A 5841-nucleotide genomic window follows, 5' to 3' on the forward strand; every position below is an offset into this window, starting at 1 on the left:
GATTTAAATTGTAAGTTATACTTAAATAATTTTATTTTTAATTAAAATGAATTGCTAATTATTTTATACAGTTTTTTAAAAACAATCTATAACCATTAAATACAGTGGAAAATATATTTTAAGTTACAAGTAATTTAGAAAACTTTTCTTAAACTAAAACCTTTAGCCGCATCGAGATACATTTAAAACAAATTCTAAACAAACCATAGAGTATTCAAAATTGTACCTTTCAAGTTTCAAGTATGTGGTTGGTTTTGACGAAGCACCTACAAATCAAATCAGATTTCCTCTATGGTAGTCCACACACGAACATGCTTCTGGCGTCTACCAGGTGCTAGCCTAAAAACCCTGGATCAAATATGTGTTTCTTAACATAATTTCATTATGTTTTTTACTGATAGCTGAAATTTAAGTTTCAATCCAACGATCTTTAGCTTATTACCTTATTTATATGCACTACAAGTTATAGATTGACCATAACTCCAATAAGGTTTTAATAAAATTATATACATTTACAAATAATAAAATGGAATTATCATAATTACGTTTTAAGACGTATTTTTATAATTATCCTACAAGAATAATTGTTTTTCTAATCAACAAGACTTAATTCGCATTTCTGATAATAGAGGCAAACGTGTTCTTTGTGTGTAAACTTATAGTTTTACACTAAAAATGAGAGGTCTACTGGACATAGAAAAAACCACCTACTAAATAAATATTATAACTCTGAAGGATATTTTATAATTTTTTTTAAAATGGAGATTTATGGTCCGTTTAGTTTGCAAGAACGGAGTGGGTTTGAAGGGATTTGGATTTCGAATCAATTCTAATCTCGTGTTTGGTTTGCAGGATTATCCGTATTTAAAATCCTGGGATTCGTTTGAAATTCCTCACTGATAGATTTGGAAATTCTCATGACTCAGGAGAAGGTTGGTATTTCAAATCTCAACCAAGACGGATTTTCATAAAAAATGCATCGCTTCTTTAACGCATTTATACATGGAGATCTCTAGCACTACTAAAAACATGACTTTTTCGGCGGAATTTTATGGTAGATGTTTCGCCGGTAAATTACCGGTGGATCACTGGCGGACCTGGAAAAAATCAACTTTCGTTGACTTTCGTCACAAATCAGCCACTGATTATATAAAAGAAAATAAAAAAATAATTGGCAAATAGGGAAATGTATTATTTATAAAAAGTAATTAGTTTTAATTAACTAAAATTGTCGAAAAAAACTTAATTAATTATTTTTTAATTAAAATTCATCAGTAATCCATCGGTAATTTTAATCAATCAAAATTAATTAATTATTTTTTTAATTTAAAAAACATGATTTTGGTGTTACTGACGGATGAGAGTACAGTGTCTGCCGGCATCAATATCAAAATATGTTTCGTTTTATATTTTTAATAATTAAACATTTTTTGGTATTGTTGGCGAATTGCCAAAGGTAATATATCATAAATACGTTTTCTTATTCCTTTTTAATGAACATTATTCCGACGAATTACCGATGGACACCCCATCCATTAGGAACTATATTTCTGTAATTTCATTTTCTTTGCATCCCCATACATCGGTAATTAAATATATTTTTTGGAAAAATCGATAATAAAAAGTGATTTACTAATAAAAACAAATTATATATAAATAAATACTTACAAAAAAAAGGGAAAATTGCATCAAAATTGAACTAACTTTCACCTAATTCCTATTTTGGGGAACCAACTTGCACCTAATTCCTATTTTGGGTAACCAACTTTCAAAATAATTATAGAAAAATAACTAAATTTCTTTTCTTTTTCCAAAAATTAATGCAATAAAATCTATTTTTCATTTCAAATCTCGTTTTTTTTTAATTTAGATATCAAATTAAACATTTAAAAAAAATCTAAATTACCACAATAAAATTTATTTTTTAATAATGCAAAAAAAATCAATTTAATAGAAAAAAATTAATTGATGCAATTGGTTAGATATAAAAATCTTGAATGTGATATTTAATATTTATTTTTTATTGCATCAATTAATTTTTTTCTATTAAATTGATTTTTTTTGCATTAGTAAAAAATAATTTTTATTATGATAATTTAATTTTTTTTTAAATATTTAATTTGATATCTGAATTAAAAAAAAACGATATCATAACATCACCATCCATAAATTAAAAAAAAAAAGATCTAAAAGTTGAATGTGCTTTGCTTCTCTTTTATTTTTTCTTTTCATTTGGGATCAAACTTTATATCATGATTACCTGGATAATGACTTTTGTGGCATTAAAATTAGGGGTTGATATCCCCACCCCTACGTCACTTTTCACCCTTCATTTTCACACCAACCCTCACTCTCACCCTTACAACTTTCTCTCACTCTCACCCTTACAATCTCACCCCCCTCAGATGCACCCATAGGAGGGGGTGAGGTTAGAAAAACCCTAAAATTAGGTCAAATAAGTTTAACTATCAAAGTGTATTTTAATTATTCATTATATATTAATATTATCATTATATATTAATATTATTAATTGTGTATTTAATAGAAATATGATATGGGTTTGTCCCGTGGCATGACGAAGTCGTGGTGGAAGTGTGGTGGGATGTCGATAGGAAACCATTAACATCTTATTCCAGCTCTTTATACTACTAAAATATAGGATTTCACCGATAAAAATCATCATCGAATTTTTCTGCCGGAATTCCCCTGACGATAGAAGCAAAAATGTATTTTCTTTGAAGCCGTTGACTTCCATTGATTTAAGGGTTTTTTTAGGAAAGTATATATATATAATTAAAATTATCGGTGACATTTAATTAACTAATTTCCGTCAGTAATATGCAGATAATTTAATTAATATTTTTTAATTTAAACATATAACATCAAATAAGTATTTCTTCCTTTGTTTGCTTCTAATTACAAGTGAAATTTAATTAATTATCATAATTTTAAAGCATTTTTAACAACTATGTAGACGCATTAGTGATAGAGATAGAAATTTTACTCATCAAGGTGGGGATTTCCCGGTTTGGTGGGTAAAGAGACAGGGGCGGGAATATTTTTCATACCAAAATCGGGTTTGGGACGGGGTCAAGGATGACATTATCCGCTCCTAATCCGACTCCAATTAGATTTTTTTATTTACATAATGTATAAATAAATATAAATGTATATATATATATGCATACATTCATTATTAAATGATAAATATATTTAATTTTCAATATTGATAATTAATGTAGTGACGATTCACTATAGTTTTGATTTTAAAATACATTATTTTTATTTTCTTTTTATTAAGCGCCCCGCCCAACAGTTTCCCGAACCCATCAGGGATTAGTCGATGCAAGGGCAGGGGGTTTATTTTTATTTTTTTTAGAGGAGAGTTTAGTTTAGCTGTTGGAGCAAGAGCAACTTTCTAAAATGATATAGTTGTTGAAGATGGTCTAGAGGGTATGCTATATTTTATCTCTCCTATTTTAAATTTAGAGATTTTTCTGTTCTTATTCATTTTTTTCTCTATTTTAAAAAACATTTTAACATGGTTGTTGAAACACATTTTTCTCAAGTAATTTTTTTAAAATTACATAACCGCTATTAATTAAATAAAATAAAATAAAATAAAATAAAAAATATTTTTTAATGAAAAGAAAACAGTGTTGATTACAAAGAATCCAATACGAAATCTGAAGTGGTGAATGTGGTAAACGTTAAGGTTAATTTGTCTCATACCCTTCATTATGTTCCTTGTTTATGACTCCAAATCTACATGCAATTTTGAATTATTTCGACTTTCAATAAACAAACCATATCGTGCCAACAACTACTTTAAATTATGATTTATTAATGAATTTCATTAATTAATATATTTAATCCAAATCATGATTTATCGAATTTTATTGATTTTTTCAACACCACCCACCAACCACCATTACGACTATTATCACCACTAGCTTTAATAATTATTAACTAACCACAAATTAATACGTAGCCATCAAGGAAGAATTATATTAAATTGTGAAAAACTCAAAAAACAAATTGACAAAAACAGCACATGTCAAGAAATTGAATATTACAGTTATCACAAACTATCGAGTTCTTATTTGATAGACTTTCATATATGTACATTTGCATCTCAAGCATTAACGATGGTACGGACAAAACTTAAGTCGTTAATAATTGATCACACGTTCGAGCAACGACACAATCACATGTCACGGAATACAACAAGTCGAACTTCATTCATCAGTCATACGATTGCTTAAGTAAGATTTTGGTTCATCTGTTTTAAATATTTATCTTAACCCAAACAGCCATGTTCGTTAATAGCTTTTGATTCTTTTAAACTAATAATTTATTTAGCCTAAAAGGTTAATTTCAAATTGTAAACTTAATATAAAAATAAATAAAATCAAATAAATAATACGTCCAAAAAATATAATTAATTCAAGTATTAAAACTTAATAATAAAACCTTCATTTTTCAAGTCAACGTTTTTGTACAGTTGCAGGCTCGCAGCACGACAATCGCATTTTTCATAAATAATGACATTAAAATAATTGTTAGTTTAAATAACACCATACACCCAATAAGTCTTTGAGGGATTATATGTATAGGTTTATATATTATATATATATATATATATATATATATATATTATCTTATTAAACAAATTTAATAAAAATCTTAAAGTCTTAAAATATTAAATGACAAAGATACCTTTTATACTCACTTTTTCACTTCATCTTCTCCTCACATACACTTACAATCTCACAACCAATCTTTTTAAAATTATAATTTTAAATTTACAACTTATACCCCTATAATTAGTTAAGTAATTTACTTTACGTCTTTTACTTTTAAATGTTTCATTTTAAACATTTATCAAATTAACATACATAATCGTATATCAATTAAAACATGTTTAAAAAATACATTTTTATTTTAACAAGTTACATAATTATAATCGTCCCGTTAATACCTTCAAAATGAGTCCAATATTAGATAGTTTTTGACTTAACTATATTATTATATACTATATATAATGTGAAAAAATATTTTTAATATTTACGATTTATACTTTTATAGTTATTTATTTATATATATATATATTATATATTTTGGGGTTAGATTGTCTAAATTGCACTGTATAATATGTTCTGAAATAATATGTTCTTGAGTTTTTTTTAAATATATATATATACATATATTAATTCAATTTTAACCTGAGTTTCTGGACAAGAAAGAAGGTAAACAGTTGAAATTTCATTCTAAAACCCATCTTTTTTGGTCTTTTCATAGCTTATGATCTGTCAAATTTGTAATTTTCTTTATTGGTTTTGAGTGTTTATCTTAAAACTCAGGTTTATTGATTCTTTGCTCTTGGTGTAAATCGAACACATTTGTTGAGTCGTTTAAATATGTTGGATTTTAAATATATTAGATTTTAAACTGTCATACAAAAATTTTAATCGATAGTCTGTAATTGGAACCATAACTCTTATTTATTCAAATTATATTAATATGTAAAGACCAAGTGTAACATATATCATCGTTAAAGTTTATCTTATAAAATCAGTGGAACTTCAAAATCGTTAAAATTCATGGCTCCCGCCGCATTGCGCGGGTACACAACTAGTATATATATATATATATATATATATATATTAGAAAGGTACTCGTACAATGTAGTAAGATACATTTTGATTTTAATATTATTATTTTTGTCTCAATCGATGTTATAATACTGTTTTATATGGTTTTGAGAAAAAGATAATATTTTTATTTTTAAATAAAATATAAATATGAAAATATATCATAAGAAATTAAAAAAAAAAGAGT

Source organism: Cynara cardunculus (genome assembly GCF_001531365.2).
Source record: "Cynara cardunculus var. scolymus isolate 2C chromosome LG 15, CcrdV1, whole genome shotgun sequence".
In the NCBI taxonomy this organism is placed as follows: domain Eukaryota; kingdom Viridiplantae; phylum Streptophyta; class Magnoliopsida; order Asterales; family Asteraceae; genus Cynara; species Cynara cardunculus.